At 37.9% G+C, this 16,024-nt stretch overlaps 1 long non-coding RNA gene across 1 annotated transcript; it reads right to left on the bottom strand.

Annotated features, from left to right (window-relative positions):
* Positions 11,326 to 15,680, bottom strand: LOC106508250. The gene is made up of 3 exons (XR_001304977.2): positions 15,459 to 15,680; positions 14,982 to 15,100; positions 11,326 to 12,944 (listed from the first exon to the last, which is right to left on the bottom strand). It is a non-coding gene; the product is annotated as an uncharacterized LOC106508250 (long non-coding RNA).

The raw sequence follows: 16,024 nt of genomic DNA on the forward strand, positions 1-16,024 counted from the left end.
CATAGGCCAAACACTCTCTGACATAAACGACAGCAACATCTTCTCAGATCCACCTCTTAGAGTATTGACAACAGAAACAAAAATAAACAAATGGGATCTAATCAAACTTCAAAGTTTCTGCACAGCAAAGGAAACCCTAAACAACACAAAAAGACAACCCACAGGATGGGAAAACATCTTTGCAAGTGAATCGACTGACAAGGGATTCATCTCCAAAATTTACAAACACCTTCTGCAGCTCCGTACCAAAAAAGCAAACAACCCCATCAAAAAATGGGCAAAAGATCTAAACAGAAAGTTCTCCAAAGAAGACACACAGATGTCTTCTAAAAAACACATGAATAGATGTTCATCATCACTCATTATTAGAGAGATGCAAATCAAAACCACTCTGAGGTACCACCTTACACCAGCCAGAATGGCCATCATCAAAACATCTACAAACAGTAAGTGCTGGAGAGGGTGTGGAGAAAAAGGAACACTAGTACACTGTTGGCGGGATTGTACATTGGTGCAACCACTGTGGAAAGCAGTATGGAGATTCCTCAGAGAATGAAAAATAGAACTACCATTTGATCCAGGAGTCCCACTCCTGGGCATCTCTCCAGAGAAAACCATGACTCGCAAAGACACATGTACTCCAATGTTCATTGCGGCACTATTTACAATAGCCTAGACATAGAAACAACTTAAATGTCCAACGATAGAGGAGTGGATCCAGAAGATGTGGTGCATATACACAATGGAATATTACTCAGCCATTAAAATGAATGAAATACCAGCATTTTTAGCAACATGGATGGACCTAGAAATTATCATGCTAAGTGAAGTCAGCCATACAATGAGACACCAACATCAAATGCTATCATTTTCATGTGGAATCTGAAAAAAGGACACAATGAACTTCTTTGCAGAACAGATGCTGACGCATAGACATTGAAAAACTTACAGTCTCCGGAGGAGACAGTTTGGGGGGTGGGGGGATGTGCTTGGGCTGTGGGATGGAAATCCTGTGAAATCAGATTGTTATGATCATTATACAACCACAGATGTGATAATTTCATTTGAGTAATATTAAAAATGCTTAATATAAAAATAAAAATAAAAATAAAATAAAATAATCAAAAGAAGTTTTAAAAAAAAACTATCAACAAAGAAATAAAAAGTATTAATAAAAACCAAAAAAAATTTAATGCTAAAAAATGCAATAGGTGGATGGAAATATTCACAAGAAGGAAGGGAGAGAGGGAGGAGGGAAAAGGAAAAGTACAAGTTGAAAACCTAAAGACATTTAGACTACTATTAACTACTGCCAACTGAATCAACATATTCATCATGAGAATCCAGAAGGAAAAGAAAATGAGAAGGTGTCGAAGAGTATGTTTTAAGAAATAGTGGCTCCATTTTTTTTCCGGATCTGAAGAGAGAAATGAAAACAAATTCAATAAACTCACAATATCTTACTGTGATGCATTCAAAGAAACCTAATCTGATACACAATAAAATGAAACTGTCAAGTCACATGCAAAGAGAGAATATTGAAAGCAGCAGGAGAAAAATTTCTTGTCAAATATAAGGGAGCTCCTAGGAAATTATTAAAGAATTTCTCAGCAAAAACTTTGTAGCAGTGGTTCAAATGGTACATTCAAACACTGCCCACCTCAAGAAGAGTATATTCACCCAAACTGTCCTTTACAAATGAAGAAAAAATTAATGCTATTAAATAAAAGTTGAGAGAGTTTATCACTAGAGCTCCCTTACAAGAAATGTTGAGGGGAGTTTTTTAAGTTGATGTGAAAATGCTAAAAACAGCAGTGCAAAAATATACAAAATATAAAACTCTCTGGTAAAGGCAAATATACAGTAAAATACAGAATTTGATAGCAATGTTATATAGATGAATAATCTACTTTTAAATCTGGCATGGAATTTAAAAAATAGAAGCATGAGGGAATTCCCATCGTGGTGCAGTGGAATCAAATCTGACTAGGAACCATGACATTGTGGGTTCCATCCTGGCCTTGCTCAGTGGGTTAAGGGTGAAGCATTGCCATCAGCTGTGGTGTAGATTGCAGAAGTGGCTCAGTTCCTGCATTGCTGTGACTGTGGTGTAGGCTGGCAGCGGTAGCTTTGATTTGATCCCTAGCCTGGGAAATTCCATATGCTGAAGGCATGGCCCTAAAAAGCAAAAGCAAAAAAACCCGCCAAAAATCCCAGAAGCATGAGAGGATAAAACAATACTGACATATACACAATATAAAAAAAGAGGTAATTTATATTGTCAGTAATGGAAAGTGAAGGGGCAAAGATGTAAAGGAGCACTGAAGTTAAGTTGCTTTCAGTTTAAAAGAGTTTTTTATAATTTTGAAATATTTAATTTCATTGCAAAGGTGTCCAAAAGATAATATCTATAGAACACAAGGAAATGGAAATGGGAATGAAAACAAACATGGCACTACAAAAAAATCAATGAAATACAAAAGAAGGCTGCAAAAGAGGAAAGTAAGGCCAAAAAAAGCTACAAGACAGACAGAAAATAATGAACCAAATTGCAATAGTAAGTCTTTTCCAGTCAGTCATTACTTTATATATATAAATTGCTCAATAAAAAGACATAGATTGACAGAATGGATTTTTTAAAAATGGGATTCAACTCCTATGTTATTTATGCTGTTGACACACAATGGCTAAAAGTGAAGGAAAATAAAAGATATTCCATGCAAACAAGAACCTAAACTGAGTAGGAGTAGCCATACTTATGTCAGACAAAATAGACATTACATCAAACAGATATTGTCATAAGAGAAAAAGAAGGACATTATATGATGATAAAAGTGTCAAGTTTGGGAATTCCACTGTGGTACGGCAAGTTAAGGAATCAGCATTGTCACTGGTGTGGCTTGGGTTGTTGGCTGTGTGTTCAGTACCTGTCTGGGGAAACTATGTAAGCCATGGGCAAGCAAAAAAAAAGTGTCAAGTTCACTTGGAAGATGTAACAATTCAAGAAGATATAACTGAATATACACATACATATATATTTAAATGTAACTGAAAGTGAGATATTAACCCATTATTATTGTATTTTTATCTATTTCTTCCTTCACTTCTATATATGTTTGTTTAATATACTTGGCAGCTCTCAGATTGAGTATATCATGTACATATATATGTATGTATATGTATTTAAATTACTTTTATTTTATGTAAATACAAATAGTGGGTGTACCTAATATGAGACCTTCCAAATATATGAACCTAGAGGCTGCTTATGAGCTGATTTAGTTACTTACTATGTAACTAAAAGCTTTGTTATTAGTCATCAACTGAGGTATATACCCCATAGTAAATGTAGTAAATGTTTAACAACTGAATCACCTGCCCACACACACATATGTTCTATTTCTCTCTAATTAAAATATTCTTAATTTTAATGTTAGCACACCTTTTACAAATCATAATAGAGGATGTGATACACTTTTGAAATTGTGGTTCAGTTGATTTATGATATGTTAGTTTTAGGTGTAAAGCATAACTTACATGTAATTCAGTTACTTTTTTCTGATTATATTCCCTTATGGGTTATTGTAAGATATTAGCACAGTGCTCGGTGCTATACAGTGAATTCTTGTTGCTTACCTATGTGTAGTAGTGTGCATCTATTATTTCCATACTCTTAACTTGTCCTCCCCACTCCTGCCTTCTCCACTGGTAAGTTTTCTGTGTGTGTGAGTCTGCTTCTGTTTTGTAAATAAATAAATTTATATTATTTTTTAACATGATGTCATATGATATTTGTCATTGATTTACTTTACTTGCTGTGATAATCTCTAGGTCCATCTATTGGTCCATCTTGTTGCTGCAAGTGGCATTATTTCATTATTTGCATGACTGAGTAATATTTCATTGTATATACATACTATATCTCCTTTTTCCACTCCTCTGTCAATAGATATTTAGGTTGCTTCTATGTCTTGGCTATTGCAAATAGGGCTTGATTACATTTTGGTGCATGTATCACTCTGAATTACAGTTTTTGTTTTCTTTGAGTTCTAGTTCTATTTTCAGTTTTTTTAAATTTTTTTTTAATTTTTTTGAGGAAACACTATACTATTTTCCTGGCATGCAAGTTTTATGATGAGAAATCTGAAGATAACCTTGTGGATTCTTGGTATGTGATGAATTACTTTTCCTGCTGATTTCAAGATTCTATCTTTGGCTTATTTATAACATGTCTCCATGTGGATCGCTTTTAATTCATCCTATATAAAATTTGAAAAGGTTCTTGGGTATTGCGATTCATATCTTTCTGATAAATTTTTGGCTACTGTTTCTTCAGATAATCTATTTGATCCTTTCTATTTCTTTCTTTTCCTCTGGGATTCACATAATTTGTATATTAATCCACTCCATGGTATCCCATGTTTCTCTTTAGCTCTATTCAATTTTATTCATTCTTTGTTCTTTCTCTTCCTGACCCAGTAATTCCAATTGTTCTATCCTCAAGTACACTGGTTTTTTGTTTTTTTTTTTTTTTTTTTTTTGCTTTATTTTTTTGCATGTGTATATTGCCTTCTCAGCATTGTTTGTTGAAGAAATTGCCTCTCCCCATTAAATGTCCTTGATAACTTTGCTGAAAATCAATTTAACAATATGTGTTAGGGCTTTTTTTTTGGTGAGCTTTTTTCTGGGCTCCTAATCATATTCCATTTGTTTATATGTCTATCCTTATGCCAGTACATACTGTTTTAATTACTGTAGCCTTTTTCTTTTTTTAAGCCATTCCATGCAGTAGCTGGATATGGGATCTCAGTTCCCAGACCACGGATTAAATCTGGACTGTGGGTATGAAAGTGCTGAATCCTAATTCAGGGAACTCCCAATTACTTACTGCAGCTTTATCATAAAATTTGAAGTTGGAAAGTGTGAGTCATTCAACTTTACTATATTTTTTCAAGATTGTTTTGACTTTGGGGCAAGCCTGTTTAAATTTTGCATGAATGTGAGAATTAGCTTTTCTAGGAGTTCCTCTTGTGGTGCAGTGGAAACGAATGAGACTAGTAACCATGAGTTGTGGGTTCAACCTCTGGTCTCATTCAGTGGGTTAAGGATTTGGCATTGCCCTGAGCTGTGGTGTAGGTTACAGATACAGCTTGGATACATGTTGCTGTGGCTCTGGTGTAGGCCCTAAAAAAAAAAAAAAAAAAAAATTGCCTTTCTATTTCTGTGGCCAAGTCTTTTGGAATTTTAGTATGAACTGTGTTAAATACACAGATTACTTTGGATAGAGTCTGACTAGGAACCATGGGGTTGCATGTTCGATCCCTGGCCTCACTGGGTGGGTTGAGGATCCAGTATTGCCCATGAGCTATTTTATGGGTCGTGGATGAGGTTCGGATCTGGCATTGCTGTGGCTGTGGTGTAGGCCAGCAGCTGTAGCTCTGATTAGACCCCTGGCCTGGGAACTTCCACATGCTGAAGTGTAGCCCTAAAAAAAAAACAAAAGACAAATACCGAACCAACAAACAAAAAACAAAGAAGTTAATCTCAGTTACAAATATTGGCAAAAATTCATGATTTGTTTTAATGTTTATGAAAAATATATATTTACTAACTCACTCCAGTAAAAAAGGATAGAAATAATGACATCACAATAATGAATAATAAAAATAACCTGAATAGCATTCTCTGATCCTTTTGGAATATGAGCTCTTTGGAAAATGGCAAACCTGGAGTATTAAAAATTAACATTAAATATTGGATCAAGATGGTGAAAGGAGTAAGAGATGGAGTTCGCTTTCTCCCACCAATACATTTAAAAAAAAATTTACATGTGGGACAATTCTCAAAGTACATCTACTGGGAGTTCCCCCTGTGGCATAATGGGATTAGTAGTATCTTTGTTGCCCTGGGATGCAGATCCCAGTTAAGGATCCAGCATGCAGCTTCTGCAGAGGTCACAAGTGTGGCTCAGATCTGATTCCTGGCCAGGAACTCCATAGGCTGGAGAAAAAAAAAAAAATCTACTGAATGTTGTAAGAAGACCTCATATTTCCAAAATGGCAACAAACGCCCCCCCCCCCCATAAAACTGAAAAGGGAAAAAAGAGAGAGGGAGAGGGAGAAGAGAGAGAAAGGAATCAGGATGAGATCAGGATTCCTGGGAGAGGAAAGGAATCCTCAGAATAGAAAGTCCCCAGATGAAGATCAGCTGGGACAGAGAGGGAGCTTTGAGGCCTCAGAGGAAAGCACAGCAGTGAGACTGAGGAGGGCCAAACAGAGAGAGAGCTGCACAGATGATTGGTACCACTTCCCAGTGCACACCAGGCTGAGTCACTTGGTTGGGCACTGGGTGATAAGACTCAGACTCTGGAGGTGAGTTCCAGGGAGAGGACTAGTATTGGCTGTGTGGAGACAGCCTGAGGGGCTGGGGAGCAGAATGCCACAGCTGAGAAAGTGTGGGAGGAGGCCTGGGCCTGCCAGAGAAGCAAGGCACCATTGTTGATCAGGGAAGAAGTGGGGAGGGATTGCCATAGAAACTTCTCTTTCCATGTATCCACAGGCTCTGAGGCAGCAGGGCACCTCTTCAATGGGCTATGGGGGTAGGTGCAAGCTGCAGCAGCCATCTCAGACTCCAGAAGTGGGTTCCATGATTGGGCACAACCCAGCCACCACCACCACTGCTGAGGACCCTGTGGCCACATATCCCTTGTGGCCCCTACCTCCCTGGGAGTGCACCTGCACACTCACTGTCAAGGGGATAATGGATGCACACACCGAGGAAAGAGACAGCAAGCATCCAAACCAAAAACAGCCTCATGCGAAAAAATAGTAAATCTGCATAATTTACCCAGGGGTGCTCTCCCATATACTACATAGCCCTCCAAGACTAAAGTAGATACTTGTTTTTCCTAAACTCACAAAATAAGAAAAATATAAGAAAAATGAAGAACTGGAGTTCCCATCGTGGTGCAGTGGAAACAAATTCAACTAGGAACCATGACGTTGCAGGTTTGATCCCTGGCCTGTATCAGTGGGTTAAGGATCTATCGTTGCTGTGAGCTGTGGTAAAAGTTGCAGAAGTGGCTCAGATCCAGAGTTGCTGTGGCTGTGGTGTAGGCCGGCTGCCACAGCTCTGATTCAGCCTCTACCCTGGGAACCTCCATAGGGCTGCAGGTGCAGGTGTGGCCCTAAAATGACAAAAAAAAAAAAAAAAAAAAGAAAAAGAAAAATGAGAATAACAGGAACCATTCCCAGTTAAAAGAACAGGAGAATTCATCTGGAGGAGCAAAAAATGAAACAGATCTGTTTAGTCTAACAGACACCAAGTTGAGAAAGGAAATAGTGTAAATACTGACAGAATTAAGAAAATTATCCATGGAAATGCAGCTTACTGTAAAAAGATACTAGAAACTCTAAGGAGGAGCCAAGAAAAACCAGAAAATTCATTTGCTAAGATGAAAGCTAAGCTAAGCATAATAAATGGCAGAAGGAATAATGCAGAGGAAAAGTGATTTGGAAGACAGACTAATGGAAATCACCCCATTAGGACTGCAGACAGAAAGTCAAATTGGAAAAAGAAAGAAAGAAATATAAGACATTCATGGGTAATATAAGGCAGGCCAATCTACACATAATAGAGATTCCATAAGGAGAAGAAAGAGAAAAAGAGATTGAAAATATATTTGAAGAAATTATAGCTGAAAACTTCCCAAATCTGATGACAGAAACAAATATCCAGATATATATAGGAAGAGCAGAGGGTCCCAAACAAGATAAAGCCAAACACACTTACACTAAGACATATTATAATAAAAATGGCAAAGGTTAAAGATAAGGAGATTTTAAAGGCAGCAAGAGAAAAACAGAATTAATTGTGAGGGAACCTCCATAAGGCTACCATCTGTCTTCTCTACAGAAATACTGCAGTCAGAAGGGAGTAGCAAGATATACTCAAAATTCTAAAATGGAAAAATTTGCAAACTATAATACTCTACCCAGCAAGATGATTATTTAGAATAGGAGGAAAAAAAGGATTTCTCTGACTAGCAAATACTAAAATAATGCAGTAATGCTAAACCTATCCTAAAATAAATATTGAAAGGTGTCCTCTTAAAGAGTAAAGAAGAAAGAAAACATAAGAATGAGGAAATCACAACTGGAAAATAATCACTTAAATAGAGAGGATACAGATTCAAACGGAAAAAAAACTATTTGTGAAAGTGGTGATAAACACAAGGAACAGCATAAGGATAAACATAAAGATGAAAAAAAAGGATGTCAAAAATCATAAAATGTGGGGAAGGAGAGTAAGAAAAATCTACTCTTTTTTAGAATGTGTTTGAGGCTATGTGACTATCTGTCTAAAGCAAGCAGATAAAGGAAGGGTTTAACATGTTTAAAAAACAGGGCAACCACAAATAAAAAAACATACAATAGATTCACAAAACCCAAAGAGACCACAAGTATAAAGTAAAAGGAAGTCACAAAAGAACATATTTATAAAACAGAATCAAACTCACAGATTTCAAAACCAACATTATGGTTATTATAGGAGAAACCATTGAGGGGAGGGAAGAATTGGGAAGATGGGAATAACACCTACACACTACTGTATAAAATAGATGACCAACAAGAACATATTGTATAACACAGGAAAATCTACTCAATAGTCTGAAAATCTTCAACTATATGGGAAAAAGAATGTATATATTTATATTGTTATTAATTTCAGGTGTACAACAAAATGAATCAAATATTATGTCAACTATATTTTAGCAAAATTAAAATTTTTAAAAAGGGAATCATCAAACTACAAAAATAAAAAGAAAGGAACAAAGAAGAAATGTAGAATCAACTGGAAAACAAGGCTTAAAATGGAAATAAATATATATTTATCAATAATTACCTTAGGAGTTCCCATCATGGCTCAGCAGAAACAAATCCGACTAGTATCTATGAGGTTGCAGGTTTGAGCCATGGCCTTGCTCAGTGGGCCAGGAATCTGGCATTGCTGTGAGCAGTGTGTAGGTCACAAACGTGGCTGGGATCCCACATTGCTATGGCTGTGCTGCAGGCTGGCAGCTGTAGCTCTAATTTGACCCCTGGCCTGAGAACTTCCGTATGCCACAGGCGCAGCTCTAAAAAAGCCAATGACAACAACAACAACAATATAATAATTACCTTAAATGTCAATAGACTGAGTGATCCAATCAAAAGACACAGAGTGGGAGTTCCCGTTGTGGTGTAGTGGTTAATGAATCCGACTGGGAACCATGAGGTTGCAGGTTTGATCTCTGGCCTTGCTCAGTGGATTGGGGATCTGGCATAGCCATGAGCTGTGGTGTAGGTTGCAGACATGGCTCAGATCCCGAGTTGCTGTGGCTCTGGCATAGGCGGTGGCTATGGCACCGATTCGACCCCTAGCCTGGGAATCTCCATATGCCGAGGGAGCGGCCCTAGAAAAGGCAAAAAGACGAAAAAAAAAAAAAAAAAAAAAAAAGATGTAGAGTGTCAGTCTGGGTTAAAAAACAAGAGCCAACAATATGTGATCTACAAGAGACTTACCTTAGGGCAAAGGACATATATAAATTGAAAGTCTGGGGAAGGTAAAAGATATTTCTTGCAGACAGTGATTTCAGGCAAAAGGAAAGCATCAGTTGCAACACTTGTATTAGACAAAATAGACTTTTAAATGAAGTCTATGAAGAAATATAAAAATGCACACCATATAATGGTAAAAAGTTCAGTTCAAGAAAAGGATTTTCCCTCATTGATAATATAGGAGCACCCAAATACATACAATAAATACTAACAGACATAAAAGGAGAATTTGATGGGAATACAATCGTAATAGATGTTAACACCCCACTCACATCAATGGACAGGTACTGTAGATGGAAAATTAACAAGACAACAGAGATCCTAAATGATGCCACAGAGCAGTTAAGATTTATTGACATTTTCCAGGATATTACATTGTCCCAAAACCAGAATATATACTCTAAGTACACACAGAACATTCTCCAGAATTGACCACATACTGGGGCACAAAACTAACACTGACATATTTAAGAGTATAGGAATTATTTCAAACGTCTTTTCTGACCACTGTGGCATGAACCTAGAATTCAACAACAGGAAAAAAAATGAGTAAGTGAGAAAAACATTCCCTTAAATAAATGAAATTTGTTACTTTTGAAGAGAGAAAAGTTAAGAACAAGTTGGGAACAAGACTTTTCACTCTACAATTTTTTTTAATTGTTTGATTTTTCATAGCCATGAGTGTATTATCAATTTTAAAGTTTTTTTCTGGCATACCTGCCTTGGCACAATAGGATCAATGGTGTCTCTGTAGCAGTAGGGATATGTGTTTGCTCCCCAGCACAATTCAGTGGGTTAAGGATCCAACATTGCCACAGCTGTGGCACAGGTTGCGGCTCCAGCTCAAATTCAATCTCTGGCCTAGGAACTCCAAAACGGAAAAAAAAAAAAAAAAAAGATTAAAATAAAACTTTCTTCAGTTTGGCAGATCTGAATGTGATAACATGGAACAGTATTTAAAATATATGCCAACTTTCAAATAAGATGCAGTTTCTTTGGAAAATATGTTAATACTTTTGAAAAAAAAAGTAGTAGTAGGCTCTACTACAAAGAGGCAGTAGAGAAAGGCTGAAAGGCTGGAGGAAGGAGAATAGATTTCTCTCTGATTTTTCTTTATGAACTTCCATCAGGTTCCTATTCCTATGGGATCAGAATTGTCTTCTCTTGGTGGTAGCTGAAATTGTTTTTGCAGTTTTTCCAATACTCATGTAACCAGCCTCATCACATTCCCAGAGGCTACAGGACAGGCAATGGTACCTCACTGCTCAGTGCCCATTTTCCATTCTGTGGCCCTCTCATCATAGCTTCAAGTTCTAATAATTCTAAATTCTTTTCTTTGTTACCTATCCTAAGGAAAGCAACACTAGCAGCTATTTCTTGAGGTTGCTTCCTACATGAAACTTTTAACTTTTTTAGTACCCACTTAATAATTTTACATTGGAATTCCCGTCATGGCTCAGTGGTTAATGAATCCGACTAGGAGCCATGAGGTTGTGGGTTTGATTCCTGGCCTTGCTCATTGGGTTAAGGATCCAGAGGTGCTGTGAGCTCTGGTGTGGGTCACAGACACTGCTTGTATCCCGCGTTGTTGTGGCTCTGGTGTAGGCCAGAGGCTACAGCTCTGATTAGACCCCTAGCCTGGGAACCTCCATGTGCCACAGGAGTGGTCCTCGAAAAAGGCAAAAAGACAATAATAATAATAATAATAATTTTACATCTAGTTAATTTTTTTGTTAATTTTTAAAATTTAATAGCTTCTGTTCACTTTTTTCAAGTTTTTCCAGTTTTCTTCAAATATTTAGAGAATAAACCTTTTTGATACTGTTGAATGTTACTTTCTTGGCATTTCTGCCACGTCACACAGAACAAAGCCCAGGGAGTAGGGAGGAGCACAGAAGGATGAGAGGCCCTGAAAGTTCGTTTCCTTAGCTTATAATAAAATCTCCTTCTAAAGAATATTTTTTACGATTGAAAAAAGAAATTATCAGGAATTTGAACATAATAAAAAAATTAACAAAAAAAAGAAAATAAACAAACAAAAGAATTTGAACATAGAATGTCTACATTTAATAAGAATATGTGTCCTCAACACCTATGACTAAATTCAAAGATTAATATTTAATAATTGAAGGCACTTAAAAAAATCTTGAAATATTCCATATGTAAATGCATTGTCATAAAGAATACCAAGATATTACACTTATTTGGGGCATTTTTTTTAGTTGGAGTTATTAATCTACATATACGAAACCTCTATTTATCTTTAGAAAACATTTTCTTAATTGTACATTTGGCTACGGCAAGATGAGTCAGTAGTACTATTACTTACTAGTCATTATTATTTTTTAGAGTTTTCTTTTTTTAGTGTGTTTGCTCCATTAGTGGTTATGTCTCCAAGTCATCAAGATAGGCTATTACTAGGCTCGGATATATCTTTATCCAGAGATCAAGTGGACCAAAACAGAGGACAAGTACTGGGGAAGGTACTCCTGGACAGCAAGAATTGCATGGGCTATATATTAGTTTTCAATCACTATGTAACAATGGTATAAATTTAGTGGCTTATAACAATAGCTGTTTATTAATTCATAGTTCTATAAGTCACAAGAAGAGGTATAAGTTGATATGCTCCTCTTTTAAGATCATACAGGCTCAAGCCATGGTGTTGGCTAGACTGACTTCCTGTCTGCATATTCTGGGAAAGAATCTAAAGTTCACTGAAATTGTTGGGCAATTTTTTTTCCTTGCAATTTTCATAATAATGTTGCCATTTCCTTGTTGGCTGTCAATATGGGGCTATTCTCAGCTCCTAGAAGCCACTTGCATTCCTTACCTCCTAAATTTTCAAAGCTAAAAATGGAGGCTCTCTTTTGTGTTAAATCCTCTCATGCTTCATTTCAAATCTCTTTCACCAGGAAGATATCTTTTTTTAGAGTTGCTTGTTTAGATCGAGAACACCAAGGATAACTGCCTTTTTAAAACATTTGACACTACAATCATATTTGCAAAATATTTCACAGAAGCATCTAAAAGTATTTTATTGAATAGCTGAATGAATTTGTAATGATTAATTATATATGTCACATTGGCTGGCCATGGTGCTCAGATATGTGGTCAAGCATTATTCTGGATGATCCTGTGAGAGTTTTTTTAAAATATGATTTACTCTTGTATCAGTGGGCTTTGAATAAAGTGAATGTCCCTTCTTAATGTGGGTGGACATCATCCAATTAGCTAAAAGCTAAACAGAACAAGAAAGACTGACCTCCCCTGAGCAAGAATGAATTCTGCAGCCAATAGTCTGGAATTTCAGCTGGAACATTGCCTCTTCTCTCAGTCTCCAGGCTGTCAACAACACAGCAGTTTTTGGACTTGTTAGCCTCCATAATTCTCTTGTCAAATTCCTTAAAATACATGTCTTTATACATACTCACAAGCATTCTATCAGCTCTATTTCTCTGAAAAATCCTAAACAGTAGCAATATGTATACCATGGGCCAAAAATCTTGTAGTCTAATTCAGACATCTGTCTAATACATCTTCATTCCAGAGGCTGTAAGCGGCGTGGTATATCAAAGGGAATTACAGGCATTTTAGTTGGCTGAAAATATGCCATTGAGAACATTTTATTCAATCCAGACCAATAGTTTTCAAAAAGCTGTCCTGAGACTACAATACCCATTACAGAATTTGTACATCTTATTAACGTTCCAGCTGTCACTCCTCCCACTTCTAGCTGGGTCTGTTGCACCAACATGGTAGATCAAGGGACTGAGATCTTAATCATATAAGACTTAGATCCAGGACTGGAACTCAGGAATATTTCTAATTTGGTGTGCTTTCCCCAATTTAAGGCAGGAGTATATTCTGTTTCAGCAGGAAAAAATCAGAGTGACTTCCTATGAAAGAATTGGGGAAAGATAAAACGAGAGTGGGGATTTAAAACCAAGTCCCCCTAAAACAGTTCATCTATTGGGTTTATGATTAACATCCCTCTCCATCCAAAATGAGTATTTCTTTTTTTCTTCTTCTTTAGGGCCACACCAGCAACATATGGAAGTTCCCAAACTAGAGGTCAAATCATAGCTTCAGCTGTTGGTCTGCACCACAGTTATAGCAACACCAGATCTAAGCTGCATCTATGATCTACACTGCAGCTTGTGGCAAATCTGCAATGGCCACAGAAGATTAATGGGCTTGAGGCCACCAGGCCCTCATCTTCCCTTCACCTCACTAGAGCCTCGGGTTCCTATGGCAGTAGCAGCTAAGACTTTCTTTCTTATTGTATATGGGGACATCATATTCAATACTGCCTAATTACCACATTGAGGCCTGTAACTCCTCCATCTCTATTGTTGAGATAAATAGACTCCCATTACACCAAAACAAACAGGCCCCCTAAGTTGCACCCTCTTTAACACCACCTTTTGTCACTCATTCCTAATAATTCCTACCTGCCCTACCCTCACAATACAGAGGGATATTGTCAGTAAATTCCAGACCTACATTCAGTTCCCTACCCAACCGAACTCAAAATTATCCGCTTATCCCAGCCAGACTCTGTTACCTATACACCTTCCCCTAGCCGTCTTTCACTGATATAAACCTAAAAATATGGGACAAATCCACTCCCACAGTTGCCACCCATCACCCTTCAGTTCTCATAAATTTAAAACCCTACACATTACCTAAACCAGGTATAACACCCAGTTAGCCAAGAGGCCTAAGGGGGAATAAAGCCTATCATTGAACATTTTCTTAGGGCTAATATTTTGGGTCTACCCACTCTCCTTATAATATCCCTATCCTATCTATAAAAAGTTGTGGGAGTTCCTGTCGTGGCTCAATGGAAATAAATCTGACTAGGAACCATGATGTCTCCCGTTCAATACCTGGCCTTGCTCAGTGGTTTAAGGATCTGGCATTGCTGTGAGCTGTGGGATAGGCTGCAGACACAGTTTAGATCCCACATTGCTGTGGCTGTGGCTGTGTAGGCAGGCAGCCACAGCTCTGATTTAACCCCTAGCCTGGGAACCTCTATATGCTGCGGGTATGGCTCTACAAAGACAAAAAATAGAAAAAAGAAAAGCCCAAAAACCCTTAGTGATATAGAACCCTAGCTTTTGTAAACTCACCACTGACTTGCCACCCCTCCCCCATGCCCCATGTACTTTCAATTTCCAGAGGAGCCCATAAAAGGATCCCCCAAACTATAGCACTCTGGGGAAATCTGCTAACCCAAAACAGTTTCTACTATTGCCAATACCCTCTCAATCCTGGAGGGCAGTTTAATCCAGACCAATGACAATTGCTAAAATTCCCTTATCCATACGAGGCATTTCTTGACCTGGCCCAGCAATGAATAAACATTGAAACACACACCCCTACAAAGGGGGAAAAAGATATTCTCCTACAGCCTTTGGGGGCAGACCATATAGCCATGTCTCTTCCCTTCTCTCAGCTGTGGTGTCTGTCAGGCAGGGGTGGTAATTGTAGAGAATCTGAAAGATAAGAACACATGGTAGCATATTATCTTATGGAATGTCTAGATTTTAGCCAGGATATCTTTTCCTTGTATGGCAAAAACTCCTATGTGTATCTACCCACAATTTGGACAGGAACATGCATTCTGGCATTTCTAGCTCCCTCCATTAAATGACTCTAGAATCTCAACCTGTTCCCATTCCTATTTCCACACTGATCAAACCAAAAAGAGCCATCACCCCCCTGCCTCTTCTGGCTGGGGCCAGATAGCTACAGCAGAGGTCACAGGGGCAACAGGTATGGGTGTGGCAGATACTTGCTCCTCCTTCAACAATCGCTAAATCTCTGAAGGAAATATTAGATCAAATGACTTACTTTCACGATCAAATAGATTCCATTGCAGCAGCTGTCCTTCAAAACAGAAGGGATCTTGAACTCTTCACCGCAGAAAATGGGGGATGTTGTGCAGCTCTTCAAGAAAACTGCTGCTTTTATGACGTTCCCATCATGGTTCAGTAGAAATGAATCTAACTAGTATCCACGAGGATGCAGTTTCGATCCCTGGCCTTACAAAGTGGGTTAAGAATCCAGTGTTGCTGTGAGCTGTGGTGTAGGTTGGCGGCTACAGCTCTGATTTGACCCCTAGCCTGGGAACCTCCATATGCTGCATGCATGGTCCTAAAAACAAGAAAACTGCTCCTTTTATAAAAATGAGTCAGGACTAGTCAAAGAGGGCATCAAATGCCTATGAGAATAAGCCATATGGTTAATGGAACAGGTTACCTCATGGCCCTGGTCCCCACCTCAGTTTCCTCTTGGCTGGCACTTTTCCTCATCCCCTGGTTCTTCTACTATTTTTAGCAGTGGGGCCATTGCAACCGTACCTTTTCACCAATTTTTTACAGAGATTGATCGAATCCATCACTGACAAGTGGATCTAA

The sequence above is a fragment of the Sus scrofa genome, chromosome Y, assembly GCF_000003025.6.
Source record: "Sus scrofa isolate TJ Tabasco breed Duroc chromosome Y, Sscrofa11.1, whole genome shotgun sequence".
Classification (NCBI taxonomy): Eukaryota; Metazoa; Chordata; class Mammalia; order Artiodactyla; family Suidae; genus Sus; species Sus scrofa.